Source organism: Schistocerca americana, chromosome 1 (genome assembly GCF_021461395.2).
Source record: "Schistocerca americana isolate TAMUIC-IGC-003095 chromosome 1, iqSchAmer2.1, whole genome shotgun sequence".
Taxonomy (NCBI): Eukaryota; Metazoa; Arthropoda; class Insecta; order Orthoptera; family Acrididae; genus Schistocerca; species Schistocerca americana.
The window spans coordinates 484,409,888-484,428,858 of NC_060119.1; the positions used below are offsets into that span (position 1 = coordinate 484,409,888).

Here is an 18,971-nt window from a genome sequence, read left to right on the forward strand (position 1 = left end):
TTCATTGTGATTCAGTAATTACGTTCCGTTTCCCATGAAGGTAAATGTCCATGTCTTTCCAGTATACCTGGAGCTTTTGTTGTGCTTCGGCAACAGTCAGTCATCCTGTACTGTACTGTATACTGTTCAGTCACCTATTTCAGCTCATTCGTGTTCGGTGATATCTCTAATAGGAATACAGTGGCGAACAACGTAGTCCGGCTCTATATAAATTCGTTAGGGTCACAGTTAGCATTATGTCTCCTTCCTAGTGTGGTTAAATACATAGGGTAACGCCCACGTCCCATATGAAAGTGGAATATACCCGTCGAGAGGAGGATGTGCTCTATCTATCCCTTAAACTGGGAAAGAATTCATAGAAGTATTCTCCTCTCTGTGTACGTCCATCTTTTCAGAGATGCTTGCGGGACTTGGTTTTTCAGTACAGAATGTCAAATCAAACACCTTTCAGCCGTCTAATTTCCAAACTGTTTTTTATTGGGCTACCAGTTTTGGCAATATATTACGCCATCTTCAGGCCCCATGACCGACATGTAGGAAGGTTCCAACTTCTGTTTCGAAACTGGTAGTGCAATAAAATAACAGTTTGGAAATTAGACCGCTGATAGGTGTTTGATTTGACATTCTGTTCTCCTCTAGCCCCAGCATCCCAGTCTTCCTGCTAATCTCGCATTATGCACGAAGTTTACTCTTCGGCGGATGTAACACAGCATATATTCTCCCAAAGAGTGAGGAATTGCATCACAGAGACCTCACTGAGACTGTGGAGAATCCAGACTCCCCGCTGTGATCATTATCGTGGAGGGTATAATAAAATGATTTGTTATGTTTACCAAAGATCCGAAGTCTCATGTAACACTGAAACGTCCCCTTTGAAAAATTGTACAGGACTGTGCTTAACCTGACACACAATATTTTTAGCGTAACGCAATCTGACTTTCAAAAATCCCTACAAACGAATGGCCCTGACTAACATTAACCTATACGTTTCACAAATCACTTACCTCATAAAAATCTTGGTTACTCGAACTACTGCAGTACAGCGAGCGCCACTACTGCCAGCTAAATAAAAGATTCAAACTACGGAAGGCACTAACTACTGATAGGCATAGTTAGCAAATGAAAGATTTTAATAGAGAACAAACAATGTATTTACCTTAATAGTCATAATATATATAGCAGTTCATGACAAATTTCAAAACTCCGCCATCTCTCTCCCCACATCCACCTCTGCTGGCGGCTCACCTCCAACTGCGCAACGCTACGCGCTGTTAACATCCAGCTGCCCCTGCCCAACACTACAATGGCAGACAACAATGCAAACTAGCCACAGACTGCACACAGCACAGCCAGTGATTTTTATACAGAGGTGGCGTTACCGATAAAAAAACCTAAACAGCCTACTTACATAGCCCCCATGCTCCCCACAAAAAATTTTACAAATTGTTTTGGGCAGTGGCCAATAATGATTTGATAAAATTTTTCGTAATTACAATAACAAAGATATCAAATGCACACACTTATTGATACAATGTTGGTCAAAAGCTAAACTTTCTCACAGTCCATAAAGACAGTCCTAATCGTTCATCACAGTAAAATAGCAGTTTTTTTCTCAAAGTCTGAGCAGTAAAAGAAAATGCACACGGAAGTAGTGGATTTCCATGCAGTCTTGAAGAAATAGTGTTGTCCTTCCAACGGAAAGACAGTGCTGACTCTCGACATGCAGACAAGTAATGGGTCACAACAGAGCAAACCCACAGCAGAGTCATTCGAAGTTTTGAAGAATATTCGTAGGTAGGCCATCACAGAGCAGACCCACTGTAGTCCTAGTAGGGATTACGGTATTGGTGGGCCACCAGAGGTGCAGAGCCACTACAGCCCTTGTAGAAATAATGGTACTGATGAATGATCAAAGGTGTAGACCCACTGTAGTCCTTGTAGAAATAATGGTATTGGTGGATCACCAAAGGTGTAGACCCACTGTAGTCCTTGTAGAGATGGCCAGCAGCCATCTGTTGTGACTTTGCAGGTACACAATCACCATTGAAGAGTCTTGCCGATAATATAGCAAGTCCATAAACCACCACTTGTGCGCTCACAAAGTTTTTGGAATTGTCCTTAGAACCAGCAATGCTGTTATCCAGTCCTTTGCTGAATTATTAACACACGTGCAAACACTAACAGTCCCTACTTCTCACATATTGTCCATATACTATGACCAACAGAAAAGTGTGAAGTGAAATGTAACTTACAAGTTAATAATGTGATGAACAGGTGTCAATTACAATTTTATAACATAAGAATACAATTACAAAGGTACAAAATACATCATTAAAGAACACAACGATACAGATAACATTTGTAGTAAAACAGGCTTTACAAAAGAATAGAAATAGACATATACATCAGTGTTACAGGAATTATGACATAAGTAAACATATGAAAGACCAGAATAACTTTTAAAACATCAACTTCACACATGAGCATTAAAACAAAACAGAATAAATAATGTCTAAACATCTTTACAAAGAAAATAACATATTATTAATGCAAATTATATTTGAGGATAACAGTATTCCTCATCATAGTGAATGTACCTTAGTACTAAAAAAATTCCACAACATAAATCGTATTAGCTACACACATAAAGACAGGAAGAACACAAATATACAAGGATACATAAACACACAGGGTTCGTTTTCAGGGTAACATTTGGTACTGCAGTCCTACCCAAAACTTCATTCCATAGATCTTTCGTCTTATTTCAACATTTGTTTCCACCAAAAAAATCCTATCCAAGCATGCTTTCTATATTTACATGTTCACATATTTCTTACCTCATTATTTATTTTCCAAGAAAATCCTACCTATACCTGCTTTCTGTAATTTTTTGGTATAACTTCTCAATGCATTTCATCCAATTCATCGCAACTCATTCTCTTATATAGTCTACCCCCTCTTAAGCTAACTTAAATCTACTGAGCTCAGATGCTAAACTAAGGGACGAGGCAATTCAGCAGCACAAAACAATTAATACAAACAGCAATGAAAAAAAATGGAAATTGTCAAAGCAAGCAGCAATATTACAACTAATATAAGGCAATGAGCAGCAAACAAGAAAAATAAATCAGTAGTAAAACTGGCTTAACAGAGTAATGTATAGTGAAATTTAGTAGCACTATGCCTGGCAGACAATAGCAGAAAATGAAATAATTTATACCTAAACATGACATAGCTCAAGCAGAAAAAATAGTACACTAAAAATGGCCATGTCTAATACCTATGTCACATCTTAACACTAGAGTGATGCATCACGAGAACTTACACTAGCAGATAAGTTACCAAATCGTAAAGAAATTATTTATGCAATTCCTGTGAAGGGAAATGTCTATTTATGTGCTCTCGTTTTCTTGGAAGTAGATCATAAATTTCTTATTGACTGGATCTGTAGGTATAAAATAACTATAAGAGTACATATATTAAATTTTATTTTAACCAATGCTGCAGTGCAGCTAGAAACTAGATATTAAAGAAAATGAGCAAATATGTACAAAGGACGGCATGAAGTATCATTCATTAGCCATATGGCATTTCATAAGGCAGTAAAAATTCTCTCAATTCTCGAGAAAGACGCTTGTCATAATCAGGTGTTCAGATGTAAGTATCTTTCCAAGTAATGAGCGTATCGTATTTGTGGTGCTTTCTACAAGGAATGTCAATAGCGAGGATAATGGCCCTTTTTTTTTCTCTCCACCTAATGGCTTTCTTTTGTCAGACGACTATCTCTCAGCTGGGCGCTCAAAACGCATTACATCAAGGTCACTTACCTTTCTTTCTGAAATATTTACGACAGCAGTTTCCACTACAGTGACAGTCTCATATAAAAATATTTCACAGGTCAAGAATTTGCGTTACAAATCTGTAGAAACAAAATCCTATTGAATATAACAGTGTCCAAAAAGTTTTCGTCGGCATTGTAATACATTCACGCATTTACATACATTTCATAACTCTTAAAGTACGATTCTTGGTTTCCAACAACCTTTTTCACAACCCAGAGTCCCTAGCCACTACTCATTATTCCTTACCTTATTCGTCGACACTTCTTCAATATTTCATCATAACAGCTACGTAGCATAATCAAATAACTCATATAGCATCAGCGTATTGATCATAAACATACCTCAACAGCATAATACACATCGTCGTCGTAGTAATAACATTATAACACCTCAGTCAAGTCTCAAAATCGTCGTAGCTTCCTCCAATAATTTCAAAACCTAAAAAAAATTTTCTGCTCATTTCAATAGTGTCATCTAACTCAAACGTACTTTAAAAATCATGATCCCATACCAAATACATCATTCAAAGCTCTCATAGTATCACAATGGTTCTGAAAAAATATGAATAGTTCACAAAGTACAGACAAAATACAATTTCATAAGTGTGAAGTTACCCAACTGTGTAATTGCGTAAACATGTGTCACTGATGTAGTAAAAAAATGTTTATCTCTCAGTTAAATGATCAGATAGCTGTGTAATTTGTGTGTTAGAGAAATATGGTACCGATGTGTAAAGTTGTATAAGCAAATACCATATTGGCTAGGGCTCCTTGTGCTTGCCAAACACATGGTACACAAAGTACCCCCCTGAGGATTAATGTTATTACACCCTCAGGTGTTACAGATTACAACAATGGAATGAAATGTATTATGGAAAACCTTTGTATTATTGTACTTCAAATATCTTTAAAAATAAATGATTTAAGTACAAAATTAATCACTCAAATACGTGTCCTGTGGCGCTAAATGTGCGTCTTGCTGTATGGTAATCTCTGTGGAAGTGTCGTAGTTATTGTCCTCCGAAAGCTAAGTTCTGCAGAAGCCAGTGTACTTACCTCCTGATAAACAAAAGTGAAATGCTTTGCGTATAGATATCTTAGTTATTACGCTTATTGCCATGATGAAGAAAGTACTGTGCTGTAACGTATTGTTGTGCTACGGAAAAGGCAGTCTCATTGTAGCTATACCACAAAAGTTACTACTAAAACATGTTTTACTTTCCAGAATAAAACAGAAAACTGTGCAGATATAAAACAGAAACACTGCAAAAGCAACATTGTAAATTGTCACTCATTAGTAGCGTCGTGATAAAATCGTGTAGCTGTCACATAAACTAACCACTGTGTCATCTGGTATCTCACAGAAAGTACTTTAAATAAAGAATGTCTTTTCAAGTAAACCAAAATGTTGCATGACAATCTCATTAGCAGTGCCGGTATATGTTCTAAGTATGTGAGCCTGATAGTTGTTATGTAATCGTGCAACTAACAAGCAAGAATGTACAAATACAACACTGTGTCGTCTGTTCACTATAACAATGCAATCGTAATTTCTGTTTAAAAATGTTCCCTAGGTTCTAGACTGGATATTTAACTTCAAACATTGCTGCATGTTAACAGTTTCTTAAGTCTGACAAAGCATACTAGAAATGTGAAGTGAAAAGTTTTATGGCAAAGACAAAGCTAAAAAGCATATTATCTCTCAATAAATGGTTTCACATGTGAAATGTGGTGTAAACCTTTACTCTTCCTAGTACGCAGAGTTTCAACTTCAACGCAATTATCATGCGGTATACGTCGTTAAACAATACTGGAATTTTTCTCAAGGTTAGCGTCTATGTCATTTTTCTCTGAGCCAGCCGGCGCAAGCGGCTGCCTGCGGTGCGATTCATTGTTTGTCCCTTTGTTGGCGCGCGTCGTTATTGGGATTAGGAGACCTAGCTTCTACAAATTCACTCTGACGAGAAGGCCCTGCCCTGTTTGAATCCCGCCAGTTCTGATGCTATTCAGGTCTGTCGTTATGAATATATCGTCTGTCGTCATGTCGGTAGATTCCGTAGTTTCTTCCTTGTCTGTCACGTGGTGGAGAATTTCTCCCTGAATCGTAACTGTGCGCCGAACTGTTGCGTCTGAAGTTATTCTGCCTCCCTTGATAATAATAGTTCTGGTTGCCAAATTGTCTGTTTCTATGATTGTCTCTGTGATAGTCATTACTACGGAAATGCGATCTTTCTCTGTAACTATTATTACTCTGCCAGTGCTTGTCATATGGGTGGTGTCTGTTTTGGTCACGATTTGCGTTGTAAGAATAGACTTGTCGTGTCCAGTTATTGTTTCTGTCGTCACGGAATTGTGACGGATGTGACCTGTAGTGATTGTTTTCCTGTTTTCGCATCCCGCGACTGTCTGTGTCAATTTCTAATTCTTGTAACAGTCCCTGAAAAGCTTCAATGTCGTCTTTGCAACGTCCTGCTAAAATAATATGTCGTAAATGTTCAGGCAATTTGATTAAGCAAATGCGGATGAGTTCTGAGGGGCTGTATGGGTTTGAAAGATATTGATTCTTATGCAACATGTCTTCAAAATATTTGACAAGACTGGAAAATTCAGATTGTTCAAAGTGTTTCATCATCATGATGCTATGTTTTACTCAGTCTTGTGTAGCTTGAGACCAATATGCTGAGAGGAACGCATGATAAAATTCTCCTTCACTGTGGCAATCGTGAATGACCGATCGCATTCGCACAGCTGGTTCATTCTCCAAGTAGCCACACATAAATTCTAATCTGTGTTCTATGCGGACGACCTCCTCCTCTTGATCCGCTCACGGAGTGAAACACACACGGTACTTGATTTGATATCAACGTACGGCACTGCAGCGGGCAGTAACATGAATGTGGCTAAATCCGCGGCGATGCCCATTGGACGCGGCCTCTCACACGAAGACTTAGCACCTCTCCCGTGTGTACAACAACTACGATATCTTGGTATCATTTTCACCTCCACCGTGCGCCGCTCCGCTGCCATCAATTTTCGGCGTGCACTCCAAACTATCCGCACGACGGTGCGACAAAATCTTCTCCGACGACTCGATTCTTTACAACGTGTCCAATACCTCAATCAACATGTGGCGGCCAGAATGGTCCACATCGCACAGGTCCTCCCGCTGCCATCAACTATTGGACGCAGCCTCCAGGCTGCCCTTGGATACTTCCTTACGGCCGGTACGATCTTTAAGGTCCGCTGCGACACGCTCACCCTTCCCCCGCGAGCAGGAGGCCTCGGCCTTGTCAATGTGCGACTCCGAGCGGCGTCCTTGTACATGTCCACCATGCACAAGCAGTGGCACGGGGGCACCTCCCTTACGCGCAGCTTGCTGGAAATTCTTGTGCCCGCGACCATAACACCACCAGTACCAGTCGGACACATCAAGCACCATCTGACGCACATTTCTGATTTCATCGTCGACTTCAGTTATGCTCACACACACTTACCGACCACGCGTTCTCCTCGACCTAAAGATTTTTACACCCCTCTCATTCGTTCCATATCCAGCAACAATATCGAACTGAGACATCCGTCCACGCGGTGGCCAACGGTTTGGCGTCACATCCACCAGCCTTTCCTTCCCTCCAACGTCCGGGCAACATGGTACCAAGTCGCAAATGAAAAATTCGCCACAAATCATCGCCTTCACGCCATCGGACTACAGGACTCTCCACTTTGTTCCATTTGCCACCTCGTGGATGACGATGTCCATCAACTGACTTGTACTGCCACCAGTGACGTCTGGAAACTTGCCCGACAGTTCGTTGCCTGTTACCTCCGCGTTCCGCCGGACTCGATTGACCCACGGACTTTTATCCATCCTGAGAATACTTATTTCCCTGCCTCCAAAAATCATGCGATTGTATGGGTCAAGGGATGGACGATCACCTACATGTATAATGGTGGCGACAAATCACGCCTTGATTTCTGGCAGTACTTACAAACCGCCCACAGTGAAGTCGAACAGCGACCACGCTACCGCGCCTTCTTCGCCAATTACCTACACGCGATCTTTACTTCACCCCCGCTCAGTTGGATGGTGCCACACGCCGACAGCACTCCCGCCCCCCCTGCTGACATCTGAGACTCCCCGCGCTACTTTGTCCATTGTAACCCACAGTGGAATAGGCGCATGGACACGCGCCTCCTTTCTTTAATGCACTACCCCAGACAACACTGGTCTTTCCCTCACTCCACTGTATATTGCTTCACACCTCTTAGATTACATCAGACTTATTATTCTTTTTTTTCCCTACACCATGTTATTCAAAAAAATAAAAAATAAAAATTCCTCGCCTTGTACGAGTATATTGTCTTGTGTTATTTTCGCCGGAAGGATGGCATTTCTGTTGTATTTAAGTTTGTACCAATAAAGATCTTTTTTTCATTTACCCTTAGTTAGTTAGATATCTTAGTTATTACGCTTATTGCCATGATGAAGAAAGTACTGTGCTGTAACGTATTGTTGTGCTACGGAAAAGGCAGTCTCATTGTAGCTATACCACAAAAGTTACTACTAAAACATGTTTTACTTTCCAGAATAAAACAGAAAACTGTGCAGATATAAAACAGAAACACTGCAAAAGCAACATTGTAAATTGTCACTCATTAGTAGCGTCGTGATAAAATCGTGTAGCTGTCACATAAACTAACCACTGTGTCATCTGGTATCTCACAGAAAGTACTTTAAATAAAGAATGTCTTTTCAAGTAAACCAAAATGTTGCATGACAATCTCATTAGCAGTGCCGGTATATGTTCTAAGTATGTGAGCCTGATAGTTGTTATGTAATCGTGCAACTAACAAGCAAGAATGTACAAATACAACACTGTGTCGTCTGTTCACTATAACAATGCAATCGTAATTTCTGTTTAAAAATGTTCCCTAGGTTCTAGACTGGATATTTAACTTCAAACATTGCTGCATGTTAACAGTTTCTTAAGTCTGACAAAGCATACTAGAAATGTGAAGTGAAAAGTTTTATGGCAAAGACAAAGCTAAAAAGCATATTATCTCTCAATAAATGGTTTCACATGTGAAATGTGGTGTAAACCTTTACTCTTCCTAGTACGCAGAGTTTCAACTTCAACGCAATTATCATGCGGTATACGTCGTTAAACAATACTGGAATTTTTCTCAAGGTTAGCGTCTATGTCATTTTTCTCTGAGCCAGCCGGCGCAAGCGGCTGCCTGCGGTGCGATTCATTGTTTGTCCCTTTGTTGGCGCGCGTCGTTATTGGGATTAGGAGACCTAGCTTCTACAAATTCACTCTGACGAGAAGGCCCTGCCCTGTTTGAATCCCGCCAGTTCTGATGCTATTCAGGTCTGTCGTTATGAATATATCGTCTGTCGTCATGTCGGTAGATTCCGTAGTTTCTTCCTTGTCTGTCACGTGGTGGAGAATTTCTCCCTGAATCGTAACTGTGCGCCGAACTGTTGCGTCTGAAGTTATTCTGCCTCCCTTGATAATAATAGTTCTGGTTGCCAAATTGTCTGTTTCTATGATTGTCTCTGTGATAGTCATTACTACGGAAATGCGATCTTTCTCTGTAACTATTATTACTCTGCCAGTGCTTGTCATATGGGTGGTGTCTGTTTTGGTCACGATTTGCGTTGTAAGAATAGACTTGTCGTGTCCAGTTATTGTTTCTGTCGTCACGGAATTGTGACGGATGTGACCTGTAGTGATTGTTTTCCTGTTTTCGCATCCCGCGACTGTCTGTGTCAATTTCTAATTCTTGTAACAGTCCCTGAAAAGCTTCAATGTCGTCTTTGCAACGTCCTGCTAAAATAATATGTCGTAAATGTTCAGGCAATTTGATTAAGCAAATGCGGATGAGTTCTGAGGGGCTGTATGGGTTTGAAAGATATTGATTCTTATGCAACATGTCTTCAAAATATTTGACAAGACTGGAAAATTCAGATTGTTCAAAGTGTTTCATCATCATGATGCTATGTTTTACTCAGTCTTGTGTAGCTTGAGACCAATATGCTGAGAGGAACGCATGATAAAATTCTCCTTCACTGTGGCAATCGTGAATGACCGATCGCATTCGCACAGCTGGTTCATTCTCCAAGTAGCCACACATAAATTCTAATCTGTGTTCTATGCGGACGACCTCCTCCTCTTGATCCGCTCACGGAGTGAAACACACACGGTACTTGATTTGATATCAACGTACGGCACTGCAGCGGGCAGTAACATGAATGTGGCTAAATCCGCGGCGATGCCCATTGGACGCGGCCTCTCACACGAAGACTTAGCACCTCTCCCGTGTGTACAACAACTACGATATCTTGGTATCATTTTCACCTCCACCGTGCGCCGCTCCGCTGCCATCAATTTTCGGCGTGCACTCCAAACTATCCGCACGACGGTGCGACAAAATCTTCTCCGACGACTCGATTCTTTACAACGTGTCCAATACCTCAATCAACATGTGGCGGCCAGAATGGTCCACATCGCACAGGTCCTCCCGCTGCCATCAACTATTGGACGCAGCCTCCAGGCTGCCCTTGGATACTTCCTTACGGCCGGTACGATCTTTAAGGTCCGCTGCGACACGCTCACCCTTCCCCCGCGAGCAGGAGGCCTCGGCCTTGTCAATGTGCGACTCCGAGCGGCGTCCTTGTACATGTCCACCATGCACAAGCAGTGGCACGGGGGCACCTCCCTTACGCGCAGCTTGCTGGAAATTCTTGTGCCCGCGACCATAACACCACCAGTACCAGTCGGACACATCAAGCACCATCTGACGCACATTTCTGATTTCATCGTCGACTTCAGTTATGCTCACACACACTTACCGACCACGCGTTCTCCTCGACCTAAAGATTTTTACACCCCTCTCATTCGTTCCATATCCAGCAACAATATCGAACTGAGACATCCGTCCACGCGGTGGCCAACGGTTTGGCGTCACATCCACCAGCCTTTTCTTCCCTCCAACGTCCGGGCAACATGGTACCAAGTCGCAAATGAAAAATTCGCCACAAATCATCGCCTTCACGCCATCGGACTACAGGACTCTCCACTTTGTTCCATTTGCCACCTCGTGGATGACGATGTCCATCAACTGACTTGTACTGCCACCAGTGACGTCTGGAAACTTGCCCGACAGTTCGTTGCCTGTTACCTCCGCGTTCCGCCGGACTCGATTGACCCACGGACTTTTATCCATCCTGAGAATACTTATTTCCCTGCCTCCAAAAATCATGCGATTGTATGGGTCAAGGGATGGACGATCACCTACATGTATAATGGTGGCGACAAATCACGCCTTGATTTCTGGCAGTACTTACAAACCGCCCACAGTGAAGTCGAACAGCGACCACGCTACCGCGCCTTCTTCGCCAATTACCTACACGCGATCTTTACTTCACCCCCGCTCAGTTGGATGGTGCCACACGCCGACAGCACTCCCGCCCCCCCTGCTGACATCTGAGACTCCCCGCGCTACTTTGTCCATTGTAACCCACAGTGGAATAGGCGCATGGACACGCGCCTCCTTTCTTTAATGCACTACCCCAGACAACACTGGTCTTTCCCTCACTCCACTGTATATTGCTTCACACCTCTTAGATTACATCAGACTTATTATTCTTTTTTTTCCCTACACCATGTTATTCAAAAAAATAAAAAATAAAAATTCCTCGCCTTGTACGAGTATATTGTCTTGTGTTATTTTCGCCGGAAGGATGGCATTTCTGTTGTATTTAAGTTTGTACCAATAAAGATCTTTTTTTCATTTACCCTTAGTTAGTTAGATATCTTAGTTATTACGCTTATTGCCATGATGAAGAAAGTACTGTGCTGTAACGTATTGTTGTGCTACGGAAAAGGCAGTCTCATTGTAGCTATACCACAAAAGTTACTACTAAAACATGTTTTACTTTCCAGAATAAAACAGAAAACTGTGCAGATATAAAACAGAAACACTGCAAAAGCAACATTGTAAATTGTCACTCATTAGTAGCGTCGTGATAAAATCGTGTAGCTGTCACATAAACTAACCACTGTGTCATCTGGTATCTCACAGAAAGTACTTTAAATAAAGAATGTCTTTTCAAGTAAACCAAAATGTTGCATGACAATCTCATTAGCAGTGCCGGTATATGTTCTAAGTATGTGAGCCTGATAGTTGTTATGTAATCGTGCAACTAACAAGCAAGAATGTACAAATACAACACTGTGTCGTCTGTTCACTATAACAATGCAATCGTAATTTCTGTTTAAAAATGTTCCCTAGGTTCTAGACTGGATATTTAACTTCAAACATTGCTGCATGTTAACAGTTTCTTAAGTCTGACAAAGCATACTAGAAATGTGAAGTGAAAAGTTTTATGGCAAAGACAAAGCTAAAAAGCATATTATCTCTCAATAAATGGTTTCACATGTGAAATGTGGTGTAAACCTTTACTCTTCCTAGTACGCAGAGTTTCAACTTCAACGCAATTATCATGCGGTATACGTCATTAAACAATACTGGAATTTTTCTCAAGGTTAGCGTCTATGTCATTTTTCTCTGAGCCAGCCGGCGCAAGCGGCTGCCTGCGGTGCGATTCATTGTTTGTCCCTTTGTTGGCGCGCGTCGTTATTGGGATTAGGAGACCTAGCTTCTACAAATTCACTCTGACGAGAAGGCCCTGCCCTGTTTGAATCCCGCCAGTTCTGATGCTATTCAGGTCTGTCGTTACGAATATATCGTCTGTCGTCATGTCGGTAGATTCCGTAGTTTCTTCCTTGTCTGTCACGTGGTGGAGAATTTCTCCCTGAATCGTAACTGTGCGCCGAACTGTTGCGTCTGAAGTTATTCTGCCTCCCTTGATAATAATAGTTCTGGTTGCCAAATTGTCTGTTTCTATGATTGTCTCTGTGATAGTCATTACTACGGAAATGCGATCTTTCTCTGTAACTATTATTACTCTGCCAGTGCTTGTCATATGGGTGGTGTCTGTTTTGGTCACGATTTGCGTTGTAAGAATAGACTTGTCGTGTCCAGTTATTGTTTCTGTCGTCACGGAATTGTGACGGATGTGACCTGTAGTGATTGTTTTCCTGTTTTCGCATCCCGCGACTGTCTGTGTCAATTTCTAATTCTTGTAACAGTCCCTGAAAAGCTTCAATGTCGTCTTTGCAACGTCCTGCTAAAATAATATGTCGTAAATGTTCAGGCAATTTGATTAAGCAAATGCGGATGAGTTCTGAGGGGCTGTATGGGTTTGAAAGATATTGATTCTTATGCAACATGTCTTCAAAATATTTGACAAGACTGGAAAATTCAGATTGTTCAAAGTGTTTCATCATCATGATGCTATGTTTTACTCAGTCTTGTGTAGCTTGAGACCAATATGCTGAGAGGAACGCATGATAAAATTCTCCTTCACTGTGGCAATCGTGAATGACCGATCGCATTCGCACAGCTGGTTCATTCTCCAAGTAGCCACACATAAATTCTAATCTGTGTTCTAATGACCAGTTGGGAGGAAAACAATGAGAGAATTATTGGAGCCACGCTTGTGGATGAATGTCGTTGCCAGAATTCTTAAATGTTTTAAATTTACGTGTAGTAATGAACAGCTTATAGTCAAAATCATCATGTTGGCGAGTCGCATAGCGGTCATTGTTACGTCGTTTCGGCGGTTCCATTTCAAAATTCGGTGCACCTTGCCAATTTCTGTCATAATATCCGAAATGCGCTGTGTTATTATTTTGTGGCTTTTCCGTATTTCTAAGTCCCTCTTCCCATGTTGGAGCGCGAGTGTCCTCTGAAATACGTAATTCTTGTATTACCTGTGTCAGCTGATCTTGTACTTCCCGGATTTCTCTTTGGTGTTGCGTATTAATTTGATTCGGATTTTGTTTCAGTTTCCTAATTTGTTCGCACTCTTCTGTCTCATTAAAGACTACCGGTTTTGTGTCATTCAGATTATCATCTACCTTCGTAGATAAATTATTTAGCTGATCCGAAAGTTCAACTACTTTCTCTGATAATGAACTAATTTCCTCCATGTGTCTCTCTGAACCAATTTTCAGAGTATCTACTGTGTCCTTTAAGTTTTCTTGAGTTTTTGCAAGTTGCGTAACCGAATCGGTAGATGCAACTGAGTCAATTTTAGCTTGCAGGGTCTCATGATTTTGATGAACAATAGTTTGCAGTTCTTTTATGGCTGCTTCGTGATTCTGTAATGCATTTTCATGCCGCGAAAAAATAGGTGGGAAATGCTCACAAATTTGTGTTTTTACGTCATTACAGACATTTTGACATTTCGATTCGATGTTATGTAACTCAGTAGTTAAATCTTCACGTGTTTGTTCAAGTGTGGTGTCTAGCTTTTGAAGATTTTGTTCCATTGTGTCTAACTTTTGAAGCTTTTGCTGTGTTTGTCTCTGATTTTGTTCCATTGTGTCTAACTGTTGCTGTGTTTGTCTCTGATTGTGTTCCATTGTGTCTAACTTTTCAAGCTTTTGTCCCATTTGTTGCATTAATTGTAATAACAATGCACTGGTGTCTGAAACATGTTCCTCAGTGCTTTTCGGCAGTGAATTTGCACCGGCAACATTCACATTTTGACAAGCGGAAAATGTGTCTTGACTCATTTGAGAAAACGGTGAGGACACAAAACCTGAATCTACAGTATTTGCAAAATTGAGTCCTGTTATTTCGGATTCCTGAGGCAAGCTGTTGCCGATCGATCGATCGATAATGCTTCCCTGTTCACTACCTGTTTCACTGTCTACGCCATTGTTTGCAGCCCGCTCCATTTCCCTATGCACAGTTACGAAATTACTACTTTGAACGTCTGTCAATTCATTACACAGCGGTGCTGGCAAGCTACGCTCGTCGTCACTATTATTCCTCAGTTTACTTTGGAGCCTAGTGTTACGTTTTTCACACGCCATTATTGTCACAATATTTCACACGATAACACAGAGAAACACAATTTGAAGAGCAAAAACAAGAGAACACATTAACATAGCACTGAAAATAATATGTAGTTAATTGCAAGCGCAGCTGCGAAATACTTGGTGCAAATCTACATGCATGCCACAACTGTTTTACTGTACAACAATCAAAGACTGCAACTACAAAGGAGATTCTCTCTACAATTACGCGCTAGCAATAAACAATAGCTACACTAATTACACAAACTACAAGAAACAAATCAGAAGATTCCAGTGAGGCATCCTCGGCTAAGGGTCGACATATGAAACGTCCCCTTTGAAAAATTGTACAGAACTGTGCTTAACCTGACACACAATATTTTTAGCGCAACGCAATCTGACTTTCAAAAATCCCTACAAACGAATGGCCCTGACTAACATTAACCTATACGTTTCACAAATCACTTACCTCATAAAAATCTTGGTTACTCGAACTACTGCAGTACAGCGAGCGCCACTACTGCCAGCTAAATAAAAGATTCAAACTACGGAAGGCACTAACTACTGATAGGCATAGTTAGCAAATGAAAGATTTTAATAGAGAACAAACAATGTATTTACCTTAATAGTCATAATATATATAGCAGTTCATGACAAATTTCAAAACTCCGCCATCTCTCTCCCCACATCCACCTCTGCTGGCGGCTCACCTCCAACTGCGCAACGCTACGCGCTGTTAACATCCAGCTGCCGCTGCCCAACACTAAAATGACAGACAACAATGCAAACTAGCCACAGACTGCACACAGCACAGCCAGTGATTTTTATACAGAGGTGGCGTTACCAATAAAAAAAACCTAAACAGCCTACTTACAATACTACCGTACTGCAGAAAACTCTGAGATGATTTACGACGTTTAACTTTAAAATATCTGGGGCACGAATCGCCTCCTAGCTACAGCCTGTCATCATCTGTCCAAGTAAATATTTGGACACTCTTTCATGTTACTTACTTTATTTCAAATAACAATCACAATATTTTTTTGAATGTACTCATCTTATTCTACTGTAATCACCTCATATCCAGCTGTTAATGAAATGTCCAGTAATTTTATGTTTCAGTTGTAATTACGTTGGGAAGCGACTGATTTGGTGACGTGTTGATTTCCGCGCCATCCAATTCCCATTATGTGCAAGTTTACAAAAGTCTAAGCTTGCAGTCTAAATTTCTTTCACGAAGTCCGATTAATGTTTAATAGCATAACTCAAAACGTTTTGCCACATGGTACCTGCTGCGCTAGTACTGGGAATGGCTGAAAGCAAGGAGAAACTACAGCCGTAATTTCTACTGAGTACATGCAACTCTACTTTGTGGTTAAATGATGACGACATCCTCTCCTGTAAAATATTTCGGAGGTAAAATAGTCCCCCATTCCGATCTCTGGGCGGAAAATTGAGAAGAATGACGTTCTATGGATCGGAGCGTGGAATGTCATATCCCTTAATCGGGTCGGAATTATCTAAGTTCGGTGCCAGGAGAAACAGGACTTCTGGACACACGAATGCAGGTTTATAAATACGAATAAGGGCAATGCAGGAGTGGGTTTAATAATGAATAAAAAATAGGAATGCAAAACGCTACTATGAGAAGCACAGTGAATACATCGGAGTAGCCAAGACAAACACGAATCCCACGCCTACCACAGTATACAGGTCTATATGCCAAGTAGATGATGAAGATCAAGAGATGTATAATGAGATAAAATAAATTACTCGATAGTTAAAGGAGACGTAAAATTTCTTAGTTATGGGGGACTGGAATTCGATAGCAGGGAAGGGAAGGATAGCAAAAATAATAGTTGAACATGGACTGGGAGAAAGGAATGAAGGAGGAACCCGCCTGGTAGAATTTTGCACAGAGCATAGTTTAGTCACAGCAAACATTTGAGTTAAGGATCATGAAAGAAAGCTGCATACGTGGAAGAGACCTGAAGACACCAGAGGGCTTCAGATGGATTATATGGTGGTAAGACAGAGATTTCGAGACGTGCCAGGCTAGCCGATACCGCAAATGCGCTGCTTACTGGACTCGGGTAGGCAGACCGGCCCCAGATCGAATCCGCCCTGTGAGTTAACGACTACGGATGTTGTGCCAACCAGCCTGGATGTGGTTTTTAGGTGGTTTTCGACATCCGACTAGGTGAATACTGGGCTGGTCCACATGTCCCGCGCTGTCACACGTCTCGCAGACATTTGAAAACGTTCGCACTATTTCATGGCTTACACTAGACGCAGACAGCTGGGGTACACTACTTCCACCCTGGGGGGTAAGGGGTGGAGACAGGAAGTGCATCCAGCCACCCTCTGATACTAACATTATCAGATCCATAGTAACAGGGCCGACCCCGCGTCGAAGGGAGACAGGAAGTGCATCCAGCCACCCTCTGATACTAACATTATCAGATCCATAGTAACAGGGCCGACCCCGCGTCGAAGTGGGACAAAGGCCAAGGAAAATGATGATGATGATGATGATGGTGATGAAGACAGAGGATTCGAAACCAGATTTTAAATTGTAAGACATTTCCAGGGGTAAATATGGACTCAGGCCACAATTTTTTGGTTATGAACTGTAGATTAAAACTGAACAAGTTGCAAAGGATTGGAAATTAAGGAGATGAGACTTGAATCAGTTGAAAGAACCAGAGGATGTTGAAAATCTCAGAGGAAGCATCAGGCAAAAGTTGACTAGAACAAGGGAAAGAAATACAGTAGAAGAAGAATGGGTGGCTTCAAGAGATGAAATACCGAAGGCAGCAAAGGATTAAATAGGTAAGAAAGACAAGGCCCAGTAGAAATTCTTGGATAAGACAAGAGATTTTGAATTCAATCCACGAAAGGAGAAAATTAAAAAAAAAAAAAAACAGGCGAAAGGGAATGCAAATGTCTAAAAAATGAGACTGACTGGAAGTGCAAAACGGTTAAGCAGAAATGGCTAAAGGACAAATGTAAAGATTTAGAAGCATATCCCACTAGGCGAAAGACAGATACCGCATACAAGAAGATTAAAGAGGCCTCTGGGAAAAAGAGAAGTACCTTTAGGAACCACAAAGCCAACCAGTCCTAAGGAAAGAAGGGAAAACAGAAAGGTGGAAAGAGTATATAGAGGACCTATACAAGGCAGATGAACTTGAAGCCAATACTAAAGAAAGGGAAACGGATGTAAATGAAGATGAAATGGCAGATATGTTACTGCGAGAAGAATTTGACAGAGCTCTGAAAGACTGAAATCGAAACAAGACCTCGGGGGTGGACGTTATACCGTCAGAACTGCTGATAGCCTTGGGAGAGCCAGCCATGACAAAACTCTTCCATCTGATGTACAAGATGTACGAGACAGGCGAAATACCCTCAGACTTGAAGAAGAATGTAGTAATCCCAATTTCAAATAAATCAGTTTCTAACAGGTGTGAATATTACCGAACTATTGTTTAATAAGTTGGAAAATACTAACACGAATTCCTTACAGAAGAAGTGGAAGACGCCACCCTCGGCGAAGATCAGTTTCGATTCCGGAGAAATGTTGGAACACGCGATGCTGTACTGGCCTACGACTTATCTTAGAAGCTACTTTTATAACACTTGTAAGGATAAAATACAGGGAGGGAAAGGTTACTTACAACTTGCACAGAAACCAGACGGCAGTTATAAGAGTCGATGGTGTGAAAGGGAGGCAGTGGTTGAGAAGAAAGTGAGACGGATTTGTAGCCTATCCCTGGTGTTGTACAATCTGTGCATTGAACAAGCACTAAAGGAAACGAAAGAAAAATTTTGAGTGTGAATCAAAGTTCAGGAAAAAAAAATTTAAGCCTGCCGATGATGTTGTAACTCTGTCAGGGACCGCAAAGGACTTCGAAGAGCAGTTGAATGGAATCGAAAGTGTCTCGAAAGGAAGATGTTTGTGGAATGTCAAGAAAAGCAAAACAAGTATAATGGAATGTAGTCGATTTGAATCAGATGATGCTAAGGGAATTAGTTTATGAAACGAGAAACGTAAAGTAGTAGACGAGTTTTGCCATTCGGGCAGCAAAATGACTGAAGATGGCCGAAGTAGAGAGTATGTAAAGTGTTGACTGTCAATCACAAGACAAGCATTTCTGTAGAAGAGAAATCTGTTAACGTCAAATATAGATTTA

At 41.2% G+C, this 18,971-nt stretch overlaps 1 long non-coding RNA gene across 1 annotated transcript in view; it reads right to left on the reverse strand.

Annotated features, from left to right (window-relative positions):
• Positions 1–18,971, reverse strand: part of LOC124548091 — a 288,825-nt gene that overhangs the window by 95,195 nt on the left and 174,659 nt on the right. The gene's annotated exons all lie outside the window — the stretch shown is intronic.